The sequence below is a fragment of the Lolium rigidum genome, chromosome 7 (genome assembly GCF_022539505.1).
Source record: "Lolium rigidum isolate FL_2022 chromosome 7, APGP_CSIRO_Lrig_0.1, whole genome shotgun sequence".
Taxonomy (NCBI): domain Eukaryota; kingdom Viridiplantae; phylum Streptophyta; class Magnoliopsida; order Poales; family Poaceae; genus Lolium; species Lolium rigidum.
Genome location: NC_061514.1, coordinates 324,259,815 through 324,278,587, shown reverse-complemented (window position 1 = coordinate 324,278,587; position 18,773 = coordinate 324,259,815).

Below are 18,773 nucleotides of genomic sequence, written 5' to 3'. Positions count from 1 at the left end.
ATGGATCTAATGATTACAACTTACGACCAAGTTACAAACTACAATGACCGGAGATGATGACACAATGTGCATGAAGTAGCGAAATGCCACCACAAACCTCTGATCTTCAATCTCGTAAGCCGGCGTCCACAAAACTTGCTATATATCATGCTTTTATATCCCTCTTGGCCGACAGGAGTGCAGTCCCAAAAAACATGACGCAAATTACGGAAGTGATAAAGGCCATTGACAACTCCCGTACATAGAGCCCACGATACCTCACAGGAACAGTGTCTCGGCGCTGTCGAGGGAGCACACAGATCACGGCCCTGAACCATGCCCCCAAACCAAGCCTCACTATCAACGCTTCCGTGTGCCGAAACATCATGAGAAGCGGCATGAGTTGCACCACGATGAATACAGCTAGAGCACCAAAAATACAGACAAACACATTGGTCGGGACATCAACCACCGGAGCAACCGCGACGTACACTCCTGCGGTAAAGACGACAACGATGCACACCGCCGCCGAACAGAGGGATGCCACGCCGGCGCCAAGGTAGACTGACCGTCTCCTCCCATTGTTCGTGAAGGAAAATCCAGCAAGTGTGGAGCAAGATATGGCTACGGCGGAGAAGGCAAATGCCATGGCATCAGACATAACGAATATCCTGTAAGCAAATGCCATGTTCAGATCCTTCTCCGTAAGGACCCTTCTGCCATAGAATTTTGTCACACTGAAAGGCGCCGCGAATGCTGTGGTCAAGATAAGCACCGCGCAAACAGCCACTGGCCCAGCGGACTTGCTGATCAATTCAGATTCTTTCTCCCTGTCAAGTTTTTCTACGTTTGGGGCCAAGTGATCCCTTCGACAGGTACCATAATCAGCTCCAGCTAGTATGAGGGCATACATGATCCAATGTTGGGGAGCCTGGAGTACGGGTAATAAACAGACCCAATTAGTAATGGCTCGCAAGCCAACGCAGAATTAGTAATGTATGGCGTGCACCACTTATGAGGAAGTAATTCTGAAACGAGACAAGATATGTGCAACTTTCAGTACAGATGACACTAAAACATACTTCCTCCGTTCAGATTAAATCGACGCAGATGTCTCATATGGAGCAGGTTATATACGTAGTTAATCGCGTGGATTAAAATCGTGCGGAGGGAGTATTATACATTGAGATCTTAGTAGAGATGATAACAAAACATAGTAGTATTACACATTGAGTATCTAATATTAGTTAATAAAAGTCAGAACTTCTTCATTTATCAGTTGCAAGAAACGTCCAATGTGCTTGCACTAATTGAAGGCATCAACCCTTTGTAAATTTTTGTAAATAGCTTACTTTGTTTACCTGCATCTATTACTAGCACATATCAGCTTTCTCTTAAGTGTGACTAGCAGGATTTCTGCTGACTTACATAAGTGGGGAAAAAGGTATTCTTCAGGAAAAGATGATCTCTTCCTGCCTAACGGATCAATATTTCTCTATTAGACAAATTATTTTCTTTACCACGTATTTATATAGTATGCTCTGTTTATAAGATGCTTAGGTAAGATGCTAAAGGATAAACCTCACCCAAGCAACTTTAACCATTGAATTATATACTCAGACACACTCATCTGAGAACTAATCTAAAACCTAGGTTAAATTGACTTCATAATAGATTGGAAAATGGAAACACAGTAAATAATAAATTACAATGTGTGATGTACTCCATATAACAAAAGGGGGCAATTACATGCATACATACCTTCAACCAAAACGAAATACCTGGTGGAATACTCAACTGTGCAAGATCAAGTGGTGTACGCTCATCCTTATTTGCGAAATTCAAACATACTTCCGTCCTTTGTATTAACCGGCAAAATATTAACTGACTTCCTTGCAGTACAGCCAAATGGAGAGCTGTATTTCCATCAGTATCCCTGATGTTAAAAATTCGTGCAAACTTTTTTCCAGAGCATATATAATCGACCACATCGCTACTTCCATTCTGGATAGCAACATGGAGGATGGTCTGGCCTAAGTTATTGCGTGACAAAGAGCAGTTCGGACGACTCTGAGATAAGAGCTTGACAATCTCACGGCTCCCATTTGCAGCAGCAACGTGTATGGGTAGTGATCCCTCTCTGTCCGGACAGTATCCAGAACTTGCATCCATTTTAAGAAGAAGTTTCATAATAATTATGTCCTTGGTTGATGCCAAAAGGTGAAATGGAGTGCTCCCAAATGCATCGGCCTTGTCTATGATTTCGTTCTTCCAATTCGCGAGATGCTCGCTGAGTTCTGCAATTATGATATAGTGAGATAGAGAGTTACTGCAATGAGAACTGAACTTATATAGATGACAGCAAGTACCTTTGCTGAGAAGAACAGCAGCATGAAGAGCAGTCTTGCTGCCAGGCCCAGCGTAGGACGCGGTTGGATACAATACATCACCACATCGTGGTGGTTCGGTGAGAAACTGAACAATGTCGAGTTGGCGTAAAGTTGTGGCTAAGTAGAGAGGAGAAACACCCTCGTTGTCATCTATATTCACCAGCACATAGCCGCTGCCGTCACTTCTGTTGACTTTCACATCCTCCTGAACCAATCTTTCCACAGCATCCTTTTTTCCACGCCGCACTGCCTCGTGCAAGCATGTCTCCCCTTTGCCGTTTTTCTCACGCAGAAGTTGTCTTTTCTTATCATCATCTCCAGCAATTAATATGAGAAGGTCAATCAAAGCGACATTGCCTGTAGCAGCCGCGCAGTGCAAGGCATTCTCCCCTCTTGTGTTATTTGCTGCTACATCGACTGCATAGCTCCAAGTCCTGTTAATTTCATGCACTAGGTTGACATGCTCCAACCTTGCAGCAATGTGGAGCACCCCGTCGGCATCTGATGTCACTCCGTGCAGATCAGGTATAGGAATGACAACACGATCACCTGTTGTCCTCGGAGGTTGTGCTGTACTCATAAGACTTTTAAATTCATCTGCATTGCCATTTGTTACTGCATGTAGCAATTTGTGATCTATCCGCGGTCTCGCTGACTGAATGTTTACCATCTTCAGTCCCCTAAAACAAATGTTGAAGAAATTGTTCACAACTCTTTTTTGTACGAATTAACTCTATAGTGATATTTTCTAGAATGTACAAGAACAAGTGGCCTGGCCTATATGCGCACAAACAGTTATTTTCTTTCCTTTGTCTGATTTTCAGAGGGCAAGATAACTCATTAGCCTCACAAATTACACCTGTCCCCGTCATGGTAGTTGCAAGATGAAATAAACTACGTACACGTTTCACCTAACTTCATTAGCCTCACAAATTACACCTGTCCCCGTCATGGTAGTTGCAAGATGAAATAAACTACGTACACGTTTCACCTAACTTCAGGTCATTTTTTCAAGAAAAAAGGATACTAACAATCAATTTTTTTTTGAGGTTTCAACTAAAATAAATTCGGCTCTCAGTTCATGAATATCAGATTTGAACAGGACAAGAAAAAATAATCACAAACCATATGGGCCGTCTCCTACCTGGTCTTGCAGATCTAGTGAGCCACCGAACCGGCGGAGAGGATTGCGCCGGTGGAGTTGTAAGGCTGCAGTGGCGCCCTCATCCACGATATACAAGTAGACCATGACGCCTCCTTGTGGCGCAGAAGATGGGGGTTGCCAGCACGAAGTGGCGACCAAAACTTTTCAGCTCCCCACACCGGTAATCCTCTAAGAACATGTCTAGCAGTGCCTGTATTTGCTCGATCTGTATTCGGCGAGTACAGGGCACTGAAATCGCATTTCTCGTTCAGTTTTTCCCTTCCCATTTATCAGAATCTGTAAATCCGACATGTACTTTTAAAAATGAAGAAACGCGGAAGAAATTCTTGCACGAATGAAAACTTGTTCATACATTCGGAGACACGATCATACATAGGATGACGCAAACCTGTATATTGAACTAGGATCTACACCTAGATCTACTGCCGCCTACCGACGCCGCTTCGGCGTCTCCGCCTACTCCGGGAAGACGATCTTCCGGCGCTTCACCAAGTCCCGCGCCTCGAAGGCCTCGACCGCGGCGATGGCGTGGGCCACCTCCTGACACTCAACCTCGAGCTCGTCGGTGAGCGACGCCTTCGACATGGCCACGGCCTCGGCCACGGCCGTGCGCTCCTCCTCGTTGTTGCGTGCGTACCAGAGCACCACAGCCCTGCGTGCAGCTCTGCTCGAGCTGCCCTCGCTGTAGTCCGCCGGGGGAGGAGCGCAGGTCGCCTGCGGAGGAACGTAGTCCGCGGGCATCTGCGGTATCTCTTCGTAGTAGGCGCCGCCCGGAGCATACTTGCGCAGAGACGGAGGGGGATCAACGAGATCCCACTTCGTCCACTTCCGCGCGGCGCGGCCCTTCGCTCCGACGGAGCGGATCCACGTGTGGCGGACCTCGTCGTGGCCGCCTCCTCGTCCGCCAGCGCCCCAGTCCGCATCGACTAGTAGATGAGCTCATGGTGGTTACTTCGCGCTCCGCGACGCCGGTGGCTAACTAATTGCCCGCCGGAGTAAGTGGAGGCGCGAGCAAAATCACGGTGGCGCTACGGTTGCGCGTGAGGGTTCAGACCCCTACTCGCACCCGCGGCCGGTATTAATACATGTCTTGGTGGGCTGTTCGCATGCCCATGTACATTTCTGATACGAATTGGATCGTTTACGGGCTCTGCTATTTGGCCATTTTGTCCCACGGCCCGTAAAGGGCCGGAAAAATACGGGTCCGGTGGCTTTTACGCCCAAGACACACAACACGAGCGGAGGAAGGGCACGGCCAAGGTCCTGGTGCGACAGAGGAGGAAGGGGATCGAGGAGGCCAGGGTCGGGGTCTTGGCGCAGGGTGCAATAGCGTCTTGGCGGAAGAAGGGATGGAGGAGGTCGGGGTCTTGGTGTCGGGCGCACCAGCGTTGACGCCTGCGAAAAACCCATCAGCCTTCCTCGAGCATGCATCCCCTCGCCTTGGAAGATCGGCCTCAAGCTCTCCTCGTGGATGGGCACACACATAAGGAAATTGGCCGGCTGGAGGACCCTGCGCGACTAGATGAGCTCCCCATCTTAGCGACCCGGGCAGGTGGTGGTGAACGAGACAGGCTCGCGCGAGCTCCCCATCGAGTGACTGGGTGTGGGCGTCGCTGCTTGCCGTCAAAGTTGGCGTTGGGAGACGATGGAGGGCCTCGGTCTTCCGGGCGACGGCGCTGAAGAAGAAGAGGAGAGTGAAGGTGACCGAGGAGCCTGTTGGAAACGCTATTAAAGTCGCTGGTGGAGAATGCTCTAGCTGAGTAAGCCTAACCAACTTCTCAACATTTAAAGCTATAAATGATTTGGTTGGCCGCGTGATGCCATGCAGCCAAGTATCTCTCTGCTTAACACATCAAATTCGCGGAAAGTGCAAACGGAACCTTTATACGAATGCTTCCAGTTTCTAAAAAAAATGAAAGAAAAATGCTATCTAACTTTTTAGAAAAATTGAAATTAATTTTTTGCATGGACCTATTATCTTGATACTTACTCGCGTAAGTTTTCATCGAAAAAACGATTATATGCGGCATATACGAAAATGGTAAAATGTCCAAATAACACTATAATGTTTGGATTTGTACTATTCAAAAGAAATAGTACATCGGTGCCCTGTTTTTTCAATTTTTGTTCTCGTGCGGGGGAAAGAAGAACTAGAGAGCTAGTACTAGTAGTAAACAATGAACTTGGAGTTACTTTACGTACTTGAGGTCGGCAAGAGAAGAGGTCGAGAACTTCCGAGCTGCCTGCAAAGACGGACGTCCGGCACGGTGAATCTTGGCTTTTGAGATCTTGTTGGAGGAATACTAGCCCGCTTAAATAGAGCCAACAATACCTTGAAAGGAGAAGGAGTCTTCTCTCATCTGTTTAGCAGAATTTTCCACTCGATTCACTATTTTCTACTATAGTACATAAGACAAGAGATGATATTGGTTGGCAGCGCAATCAAGGCATCAACTTGGAGATACTGCCGTTGATTTGTACTGCCATTGGTTGGAATACCCAACTACTAGACACTAACAACTCAGATTCCAAATTTGACCTGTTCTTTCGGAGAATCTTGACTTTTCTTTTTGAGGTGAAGCAGCTCCACTTGACTTATTCCCTCGTTCGTGTATAAGTATAGATTTTTCTTTTCTGAAAGTTTTACATAAAAGTAGTAACATATATGACATTAGATTACTATATTATTAAATCAAATGTCAATATGAATCCACCGGTATTAATTTATTATCATAAATATTGCTATTTTAAAAAAATAGTTAAAATTAATTAGATTTAACTTAAGATATGATCTAAGTACACTTATTTAAAAATGGAGGAAGTAGTGAGCAAACCGTAGTTTTCTGGCTCTTGAGAGCCACTCTCCCTCATACATCTACCGTTCATTTGTGTTTTAAGATGGTCCCTTCATATGAATGACGAAATGCCATAGCCGATGTGTTTGGATGCATAGAATTGGGCTCGGAATTAGTGAATCTAGAATTCATGGTCAGTTTTCACCGTTTGGATAGGCCTCTGAATCGTACCCTAGAAACTAAGCCCAATTTCACTGGTGTGGATATGACACTAGTAGGGAAAGCCTCATCAGTGGTGCACCAAAAAATGATTCTGTGGCGCATGGGCGATGCGCCACAGAAATTTCGCCACAAAAATAAGGTTTATGTGGCACACCAGCCCGTGCGCCACAGAATTAAGGTTTTTGTGGCGTACTGAAGGTGGTGCGCCACAGAAATAGGAGGTTCTGTGGCGCATATGGTCCTGATGCGCCACAGAAATAGGTGCGCCACTGAATTATATTTTGATGCACCACAAAACAATGTACAGGTATACTCGATTTTGTGCCGCCTGGTGTATTATACAGGTTATATACAGATATAATATAGATAGTTATAATATGGACACATATAACATAGCAACATTATACATCATCATCACATTACTTAGAGCCCGATCGAGTTATACATATAGCTCCATACAACTCATAATCCATGCAAATTAATTAAGTTCATCATCTCTAGATACAAATGAAGTGACACCGGCCGCCGCCTACACTAGGATGAAATAGAGTACCACCGCGATGATGGTGAGCAAGAGCGAGAGCACAAGGAAGGTCTTCATCTTCATCTTGCTCTTGTTCGACTGGTGCTTCCTCCACTTGGCAACCGCATCGTGTCTAGTCGGGTACCCTTTGTAGCAGTTGTCGCTGAACTTGTGCACCTGTTTCTTGCAATCCTCTCACTCGTCGTACACTCTTGGAACCCGCCCCTCGAACAAGACGTAGTACGTCATCTCTATGTACACAAGGCATATTAGTATATAATGCAATGGAAAGAGTTAGAGCGTTCACATGCATACATATTCACAAGAATTAAAGCAAGGAAATAATAATAAACCTAAAAGACATATAGCATCGGTATGACATAAGTAATCAAGTTCAACGACAACGACTACAATAGTAATTGAAGTCCAACAACAACGACCGTTTCGAGCAAATTAAGCAAGTTTAGTTTACAACACAGTAAACATTGTCCACCGATTCAAAGTAATGCTAGACACACCGGTCTCGGTCAACGAGACGTCTTCTTGAATGGCTCCGAGAACGGTTTGTACAAGCCCTTTGTTGTCCACGTCCTTCCATCACCCTGCCTATGTAGGCGTTCTTCCATATCCCTCTTACACAACCCTCTGAGTTGGTGTAAGAGCCCCGATGAGTTGGATACATCTTGTATGATAATTTCCGATAGATTTACTTGGATGCGATGGAATTCTTCTCTAAGATCATCATCATTGATCTCCCCCGACATTTTACTGTGGTCTCGCTTACTAGGTGGCAGACACATCATCTCTGCATCCTCGACAAACCCTTTAAGGTGATGGAGGACATAGAAGGCCTCCTTAATGCTGCCAGCTGGCTGCTTGATGCAAGGGAAGTCGATCACGTGCTTGAACCCGAGCTTTTTAGTGTCCGGCCTGACAAATTGCCCCTTCTTGTCGAAGGTGCCTCCATTTTTGGAGTATCCAAGGATAGCCTCATTGAGAACACCCCTTATTCGCATGTAGTCTTTCTTTGTCGTCGTATTCGATGAATCGAAATACTCGGCTAGTGACCACTTCGGGCAAAGGATGGCGAGTGTGCAGTATTTGTCCCTGCTCAACACATGCAATTGAAATGGAATGTTGGAAAGGATCGGCAATGGAAGAAATATATAAGAAAGCATAAGTTACGACGGTCGTGAGCGGATGTGTACTTACTCGGGAAAGACAGGCAGAAGAATGGTGGTATTCTCTTTGTTCATGAGCATGAAGCTCTCGAGGTACCGCACCGCCTTGGTCCTTGTCCTTGAGCCATCCTGGAGCTGGTTATCGTGCATGTAGTAGGGATAAGCTACCGCGATGTGGGGGATCTCTCTCTGTTGATCTTCATCTGAAGATTGAGCGCGTATAGGCGAACCAAGTTATAGTCGAGCCTTTTCCAGTGAAATAGATTGAAGACATCCTCGAACGCTACGAAGAAGATATCCGCGGGGTCTTCATGGACGAAGCTCGGGTCTTCTGGCACCTTGACCGATAACAACGGATAATTTGGATCCTTCTCTTTAAGAAGGACACCCTCTAGATAATGAATAGTGTGCAGCAAAGGGAGCATTGGTCCACTTGTGAAGTGTTCCATGTCCTTAGGCAGTATCGGTTTACCAGCTTCATGACACCGGGGCAAGCCATCCAGTGTCGGTGGTACCACATCATCGGCCCGGATCCTCTTAGGAGGAGGCTGGATCGAAGATGCGCCCTTCTTGGCTCCTCTCTTCCTTGCCTTCTTCAACTGTCCTGCTGGGGGTGCTTCGGGTGCTGGTGGTGCTGATGGTGGTGCTTCGGGTGCTGCTGGGGTCGGTGCTGGTGGTGCTTCTGGGGTTGCTTGGGTTGCTGCTAGGGTTGATTTGGGTGGCTCCCCGATGATCGTCTTACGCAGCGTGTTAGGACTGAAAACGGTAGCAGGCTTGACTTGAGCTGGATTGCCAGCCTCCGGAGGAGTGTCTTGAGAAAAACCCGTGAAGGTCAGGCGCTGCTTCGTGACAGTAGTGGGACGACCAAGTTGATCGCCGTTAGTGCAGAAGGCTTCTTCATCCGTAGGAGGCATGTACATATCTTGGCTGCAGGCGCCAGTGTTGATGTAGGCATCGTTGTCATCATCATCATCGTCATCGTTGCCATCAAGTGGCGCCATGTCCTGGACCTTCGGTGGTGGCGGTTGCGATGTCGCCGCTTGGCGTACCTTGCGTCTGGTCGACGGTCGTTGCGGTAGCGCTCCCAACAGCTGTTGGTGGCATGTGGTGGTGGCGGCAATCGCTGGTTCCTTCCGGGTGGCGGCGGCGGTCACCGGTTCCTTCCAGGTGGCGGCGGCGACCGCCGGTTCCTTCAGGCTAGTGGGGGCGGCGACCGCCGTTTCCTTAAGGGTGTCGCCGGCTCGGGGGATCTTGGGTCGGATGATAGGGGAGGTGGCGCCGGTGCTGTTCCTAGCACTCGGAAGACCCCCCCCCCCCCAGACGAATCTGGTTCTTCGTCCATGTCATAAGCCATGAGGTGCAATCCCGAAGGGCCAAAACATCACCCTCGTCTATGCCCGGAGGTTGATAGGGGGGATGACGTAGCGGTACTCTGGCACTACTGATGTCTACTCACGCTTCTTTTCCTGTAGACAGTGTTGGGCCTCCAAGAGCAGAGGTTTGTAGAACAGCAGCAAGTTTTCCCTTAAGTGGATCACCCAAGGTTTATCGAACTCAGGGAGGAAGAGGTCAAAGATATCCCTCTCAAGCAACCCTGCAACCGCAATACAAGAAGTCTCTTGTGTCCCCAACACACCTAATACACTTCTCAGATATATAGGTGCACTAGTTCGGCGAAGAGATAGTGAAATACAGGTGGTATGAATGTATAGGAGCAGTAGTAACGGCACCAGAAAATAGCTTGCTGCTACAACTGGCGTGTGGTTGATGGTGGTAATATTGCAGGCAGTACAGATGCAGTAGAACAGTAAACAAGCAATGATTGCAGTATTTGGGAACAAGGCCTAGGGATAATACTTTCACTAGTGGACACTCTCAACATTGATCACATAACTGAATAGATAAATGCTATACTCTACACTCTCTTGTTGGATGATGAACACCACTAATTGCGTAGGTCTACAAGAGCACCTCAATGCCGGAGTTAACAAGCTCCACAATATTCGATAATATTTAAATAACCTTAGAGTGCATGATAGATCAACACAACTATACCAAGTACTAACATAGCATGCACACTGTCACCTTCATACTATGAAAGGAGGAATAGATCACATCAATACCATCATAGTAATAGTTAACTTCATAATCTATAAGAGATCATAATCATAAACTACGCCAAGTACTACATGATGCACACACTTTCACCATTACATCATGAAGGAGGAATAGAGTACTTTAATAACATCACTAGAGTAGCACATAGATGAATAGTGATACAAAACTCATATGAATCTCAATCATGTTAGGCAGCTCATGAGATCATTGTATTGAAGTACATAGGAGAGAGATTAACCACATAGCTACCGGTACAGCCCTTAGCCTCGATGGAGAACTACTCCCTCCTCATGGGAGACAGCAGCGGTGATGAAGATGGCGGTGGTGTCGATGGAGATACCTTCCGGGGGCACTTCCCCGTCTCGGCGGCGTGCCGGAACAGAGACTCCTGTCCCCCAGATCTTGGCTTCGCGATGGCGGCGGCTCTGGAAGGTTTCTCGTACTGTGGCTTTTCCGTCTCGAAGATTTAGGTCACGGACCTTTAAATAGGCGAAGAGGCGGAGTCGGAGGGCTGACGAGGAGGTGACACAACAGGGGGGCGCCCCCCCCCCTCTGGCCGTGCCAGACACACGTGTGGGGCCCACAGGGCCCTCCTCTGGTGGCTCTCGGGTGTTCTGGAAGCTTCGTGGAATTATAAGATGCTGGGCGTTGATTTCGTCCAATTCCGAGAATATTTCCTTACTAGGATTTCTGAAACCAAAAACAGCAGAAAACAGGAACTGGCACTTCGGCATCTCGTCAATAGGTTAGTTCCGGAAAACGCATAAGATCATCATAAAGTGTGAACAAAACATGTAGGTATTGTCATAAAACAAGCATGGAACATCAGAAATTATAGATACGTTGGAGACGTATCAGCATCCCTAGCTTAGTTCCTACTCGTCCCGAGTAGGTAAACGATAACAAAGATAATTTCTCAAGTGACATGCTACCAACATGATCTTAATCATACTATTGTAAAGCATATGAGATGAATGCAGCGATTCAAAGCAATGGTAAAGACAATGATTAAACAACTGAATCATATAGCAAAGACTTTTCATGAATAGTACTTTCAAGACAAGCATCAATAAGTCTTGCATAGGAGTTAACTCATAAAGCAATAGATTCATAGTAAAGACATTGAAGCAACACAAAGGAAGATATAAGTTTCAGCGGTTGCTTTCAACTTGTAACATGTATATCTCATGGATAAATGTCAACATAAAGTAATATGATGAATGCAAATATGCAAGTATGTAAGAATCAATGCACAGTTAACACAAGTGTTTGCTTCTAAGATATAAAGAAGTAGGTGAACTGACTCAACATAAAAAGTAAAAGAATGGCCCTTCGCAGAGGGAAGCATTGATTGCTATATTTGTGCTAGACCTTTTATTTTGAAAACAAGAAACAATTTTGTCAACGGTAGTAATAAAGCATATGTATCATTTAAATTATATCCTACAAGTTGCAAGCCTCATGCATAGTATACCAATAGTGCCCGCACCTTGTCCTAATTAGCTCGGATTACCTGGATTATCATTGCAATACATATGTTTTAACCTTGTATCACAAAGGGGTACCTCTATGCCGCCTGTACAAAGGTCTAAGGAGAAAGCTCGCATTGGATTTTTCGCTTTTGATTATTCTCAACTTAGACATCCATACCGGGACAACATAGACAACAGATAATGGACTCCTCTTTTATGCATAAGCATTCAACAAATAATATTCTCATAAGAGTTTGAGGATTGTTGTCCAAACCTGAAACTTCCACCATGGATCATGGCTTTAGTTAGCGGCCCAATGTTCTTCTCTAACAATATGCATACCCAAACCATTCAACTCATGGGAAATCGCCCTTACTTCAGACAAGATGAACATGCATAGCAACTTACATGATATTCAACAAAGTGTTGATGGCGTCCCCAGGAACATGGTTATCGCTCAACAAGCAACTTAATAAGAAATAAGATGCATAAGTACATATTCAATACCACAATAGTTTTTAGGCTATTTGTCCCATGAGCTATATATTGCAAAGGTAAAGAATAGAAATTTTAAAGGTAGCACTCAAGCAATTTACTTTGGAATGGCGGAGAAATACCATGTAGTAGGTAGGTATGGTGGACACAAATGGCATAGTGTTTGGCTCAAGGATTTGGATGCACGAGAAGTATTCCCTCTCAATACAAGGCTTAGGCTAGCAAGGTTGTTTGAAGCAAACACAAGTATGAACTAGTACAGCAAAACTCACATAAGAACATATTTCAAGCATTGTAAGACTATACATTGTCTTCCTTGTTGTTCAAACCCTTACTAGAAAATATCTAGACTCTAGAGAGACCAATCATGCAAACCAAATTTTAGCCAGCTCTATGTATTTCTTCACTAATAGGTGCGAAGTATATGATGCAAGAGCTTAATCATGAGCACAACAATTGCCAAGTATCAAGTTATTCAAGACATCATACCAATTACTACATGTAGCATTTTCTGTTTCCAACCATATAACAATTAACGAAGCAGTTTCAACCTTCGCCATGAACATTAAAAGCTAAGAACACATGTGTTCATACGAACCAGCGGAGCGTGTCTCTCTCCCACACAAGCATTTATTCAAACAAAAACAAAAACAAAAACAAACAGACGCTCCAAGTAAAGCACATAAGATGTGACCGAATAAAAATATAGTTTCAAGAGAAGTGACCTGATAATTTGGTCGATGAAGAAGGGGATGCCTTGGGCATCCCCAAGATTAGATGCTTGAGTCTTTTGAAATATGCAGGGATGAACCACGGGGGCATCCCCAAGCTTAGAGCTTTCACTCTTCTTGATCCTATTGTATCATCCTCCTCTCTTGACCCTTCAAAACTTCCTCCACACCAAACTCGAAATAAACTCATTAGAGGGTTAGTGCATAATCAAAAATTCACATGTTCATAGGTGACACAATCATTCTTAACACTTTTGGACATTTCCCAAAGCTACTGGAAGTTAATGGAACAAAGAAATCCATCCAACATAGCAAAAGAAGCAATGCGAAATAAAAGGCAGAATCTGTCAAAACAGAACAGTCCGTAAAGACGAATTTTGTAGAGGCACCAGACTTGCTCAGATGAAAATGTTCAAATTGAATGAAAGTTGCGTACATATCTGAGGATCACTCACATAAATTTGCAGATTTTTCTGAGTTACCTACAGAGAACCCTGCCCAAATTCGTGACAGACAGAAATCTGTTTCTGCGCAGTAATCCAAATCTAGTATCAACCTTGCTATCAAAGACTTTACTTGGCACAATAATGCAATAAAATAAAGATAAGGAGAGGTTGCTACAGTAGTAACAACTTCCAAAACACAAATATAAAACAAAGTACTGTAGTAAAACAAACACGTGGGTTATCTCCCAAGAAGTTCTTTCTTTATAGCCATTAAGATGGGCTCAATAATTTTAATGATGCACTCCCAAGAAATAAGAGATGAAGCAAAAGAGAGCATCAAGAAGCAAATTCAAAACACATTTAAGTCTAACCCACTTCCTATGAAAAGGAATCTTGTAAATAAACAAGTCATTTAGGCATAATGCAACAAGCATAGGAAAACTAGACAAGCGCAACTTCAAGATTTTTAGCATATAGAGAGGTGTTTTAGTAACATGAAAATTTCTGCAACCATATTTTCCTCTCTCATAATAATATCCAGTGGCATCATGAGCAAACTCAACAATATAACTATCACATAAAGCATTCTTATCATGAGTCTCATGCATAAAATTATTACTACCCACATAAGTATAATCAATTTTATTAGTTGTAGTGGGAGAAAATTCAACAATGTAGCTATCATTATTATTCTCATCAAGTGTAGGAGGCATAGTATAATCATAACAAAATTTACTCTCCATAGTAGGCGGCACCAAAAGACCACTATCATTATAATCATCATAAATAGGAGGCAGAGTATCATCAAAGAAAAATTTCTCCTCAATGCTTGGGGGACTAAAAATATCAAGCTCATCAAAACCAGCTTCCCCAAGCTTAGAATTTTCCATATCATTAGCAACAATGGTGTTCAAAGTATTCATACTAATATGTTCCATGGGTTTTTTAATTTTCGCATCAAACCATCCATGTCTTAACTCAGGAAATAGTTTTAAAAGCTCATTGTTTCTTTCCATTATGCCAAACTAGTGATAAACAAGAAACAAAAAGATGCAATTGCAGGATCTAAAGGAAATAGCTTCGAGTACTTACAACGGCGCCGGAAAATAGCTTAGTAGCCGAGATCCGAAGTGTGAGTACCTTTTACCTTTCCTCCTCGGCAACGGCACCAGAAAATAACTTGATGTCTACTCACGCTTCTTTTCCTGTAGACAGTGTTGGGCCTCCAAGAGCAGAGGTTTGTAGAACAGCATCAAGTTTTCCCTTAAGTGGAGCACCCAAGGTTTATCGAACTCAGGGAGGAAGAGGTCAAAGATATCCCTCTCAAGCAACCCTGCAACCACAATACAAGAAGTCTCTTGTGTCCCCAACACACCTAATACACTTGTCAGATGTATAGGTGCACTAGTTCGGCGAAGAGATAGTGAAATACAGGTGGTATGAATGTATAGGAGCAGTAATAACGGCACCAGAAAATAGCTTGCTGCTACAACTGGCGTGTGGTTGATGATGGTAATATTGCAGGCAGTACAGATGCAGTAGAACAGTAAACAAGCGATGATTGCAGTATTTGGGAACAAGGCCTAGGGATAATACTTTCACTAGTGGACACTCTCAACATTTATCACATAACTGAATAGATAAATGCTATACTCTACACTCTCTTGTTGGATGATGAACACCACTAATTGCGTAGGGCTACAAGAGCACCTCAATGCCGGAGTTAACAAGCTCCACAATATTCGATATTCATATTTAAATAACCTTAGAGTGCATGATAGATCAACACAACTATACCAAGTACGAACATAGCATGCACAGTGTCACCTTCATACTATTAAAGGAGGAATAGATCACATCAATACCATCATAGTAATAGTTAACTTCATAATCTACAAGATATCATAATCATAAACTACGCCAAGTACTACATGATGCACACACTGTCACCATTACATCATGAAGGAGGAATAGAGTACTTTAATAACATCACTAGAGTAGCACATAGATGAATAGTGATACAAAACTCATATGAATCTCAATCATGTTAGGCAGCTCATGAGATCATTGTATTGAAGTACATAGGAGAGAGATTAACCACATAGCTACCGGTACAGCCCTTAGCCTCGATGGAGAACTACTCCCTCCTCATGGGAGACAACAGCGGTGATGAAGATGGCGGTGGTGTCGATGGAGATGCATTCCGGGGGCACTTCCCCGTCCCGGCGGCGTGCCGGAACAGAGACTCTTGTCCCCCAGATCTTGGCTTCGCGATGGTGGCGGCTCTGGAAGGTTTCTCGTACCGTGGCTTTTCCATCTCGAAGATTTAGGTCAGGGACCTTTAAATAGGTGAAGAGGCGGAGTCGGAGGGCTGACGAGGCGGTGACACAACAGGGGGGGCGCCCCCCCCTCTGGCCGCGCCAGGCACACATGTGGGGCCCAGAGGGCCCTCCTCTGGTGGCTCTCGGGTGTTCTGGAAGCTTCGTGGAATTATAAGATGCTGGGCGCTGATTTCGTCCAATTCTGAGAATATTTCCTTACTAGGATTTATGAAACCAAAAACAGCAGAAAACAGGAACTGGCACTTCGGCATCTCGTCAATAGGTTAGTTCCGGAAAACGCATAAGATCATCATAAAGTGTGAACAAAACATGTAGGTATTGTCATAAAACAAGCATGGAACATCATAAATTATAGATACGTTGGAGACGTATCAACTACCAGTACCAACTTGACCTGCACCACGTCTTCCGCCAATATAGCGTTGTGCATAATGCGGGAAGCCATGACAATGCCGCTAGCAACTTCCATCAACTTGCCGCCGGGCTCCACCGCATGCAGGAGTATGCAATGTTCATCCTGAGTCAGGGGCGCCATGTTGGGCATCATGAGATGGAAGTCGCGAAAGGCATATATAGTTAAAGAAGATGACGTGAAGGACTAACTAATGAGTTTACCTTCTGGATGGCGTCGATCTCGGCTACTGTCGATACAAGGGCAGCGGTTGGGGGCATCGATGCGACCAGTTGGAGCTGCGGCGTTGGGTGGAGCGGTGGCGGCGGGTGGAGCGGCAGCATTGGCAACACGTGGAAGCTTGAGTTGATGCCGCTGATGCTGGGCACATGTATCAGCCCCACTTGACCTCCCTCATTCCAAGCAGCTAGCCCCTCCATCAACCCAGGGGGATGATCTGCCGGATCTTCTGGTCCAATAACTTGTTCATCATCTCGGTGTTCTCCGTAGGCTTTTCGGCCACCAGCTTCTCTAGTGACTTCATCTTCTTCTTCAGCTCCTGAACCTCGGATTTATCCTTAGCCGACGACCTCCTCTCCAGCTTTCTCGTCTTGGCATCCAATCCGTAGTACTCGGATAGCTTCATACTTGTGCCAAAGCCGGACACACGGCCACCCGACGTCGGCGGCTTATCCAGGTCCCTGTTCTTGTATTTGTCCGTCGCCCTGTTGAAAGGCGTGTCCCACGGTTCCGTCGACCCCTGGGACGACGGGCCAGCCGTACAACTAGCCTTCAACTCATCCTCCTTCAGACAAAGGAACTTAAGGTTAGCCCATTTGGCTTCATTTCCTAATAAGATCAGCGAAATAATATAGACAATCCTTACTAGGTACTGCTCGAAATCCTTCACGTCTTTGTAATCCGTAATAAATTCCCCCGTCTTCCAGTCTAAGTAGTAGCGGGACCGGACAAAGTTCCCAGCCTGTACATCCTCGATTTTTAGCCAGGGGTTTTCTTTCCCCAGACGTACCATCTCGGCATCCTCCTTGTCCCAAGTGGGATGTTTTCCTCGGTAACCGCCGCTTCCGCAATGGTGGGCCCTAAGTTCAATTCCTGCATTTTCTTCCCCCAGGCGGTCCATTTTTTAACACCGTCAGTCTCTAAGTACGACTTGAATGCATTAAAGTCTTCTATGGAGAGCGACGGGTCTTTGCTACTTATCCTCTCCCAGCTTTCACCGGCATCGATCTCTTTCTTCAGCCGGTTCTTTCAGCTGCTCAAGGCGGTGCTCATCTTCGTGAGAGCTAAAGAGACAACCTTCTTATTGAACGGCTCCGGGAACGTGTATCGTTTGTGAAGCTTCTGGAGGATGGATTCGGCCAAAGCCGCGTTGTCCTCACTTCTGATGTCCTTTGTTAGGATCGGCACGGTTTCACGGACGATGCATCCTACTTGCATGTTGTACCCTTTGGCAACCCACGAAGGCTCCAAGGGTAGGCCACTTTCGGATACGGCCGTGACAGCATCGGTGACGTTGGCGAGCACTTGCGGCCTCCGATCCCTCCTTGGCCTCCTCGTCGTCCTCTTCTTCTTACCCTCCTGAGGGTTGCCACCGCTATCACCTTCCGTGCGGTTGGCCGCGGTCTCTTCATCGGTCTCGACGGCGTCGTCCCAGGTCTCGTCCTCGTCACCGGTGTCGGCGGCGGCCCCCCGGCCCTCTCCCTCATCGCCGGTGTCGGCGGCGGCCCCCTGATACGTCACCAACGTATCGATAATTTCTTATGTTCCATGCCATTTTATTGATGATACCTACATGTTTTATGCATACTTTATGTCATATTTATGCATTTTCCGGCACTAACCTATTAACGAGATGCCGAAGAGCCGATTGCTTGTTTCTGCTGTTTTTGGTTTCAGAAATCCTAGTAAGGAAATATTCTCGGAATTGGATGAAATCAACGCCCAGGGGCCTATTTTGCCACGAAGATTCCAGAAGACCGAAGGAGTCACGAAGTGGGGCCACGGGGCGCCGCCACAGTAGGGTGGCGCGGCCAACAGGGGGCCCGCGCGGCCCTGTTGTGTGGGGCCCCCGTGACGCCTCCTGACCTGCCCTTCCGCCTACTTAAGGTCTTCGTCGCGAAACCCCATTACCGAGAGCCACGATACAAAAAACCTTCCAGAGACGCCGCCGCCAATCCCATCTCGGGGGATTCAGGAGATCGCCTCCGGCACCCTGCCGGAGAGGGGAATCATCTCCCGGAGGACTCTTCACCGCCATGGTCGCCTCCGGAGTGATGAGTGAGTAGTTCACCCCTGGACTATGGGTCCATAGCAGTAGCTAGATGGTCGTCTTCTCCTAATTGTGCTTCATTGTCGGATCTTGTGAGCTGCCTAACATGATCAAGATCATCTATCTGTAATGCTATATGTTGTGTTTGTTGGGTTCCGATGGATAGAGAATACTATGCTATGTGGATTATCAATCTATTATCTATGTGTTGTTTATGATCTTGCATGCTCTCT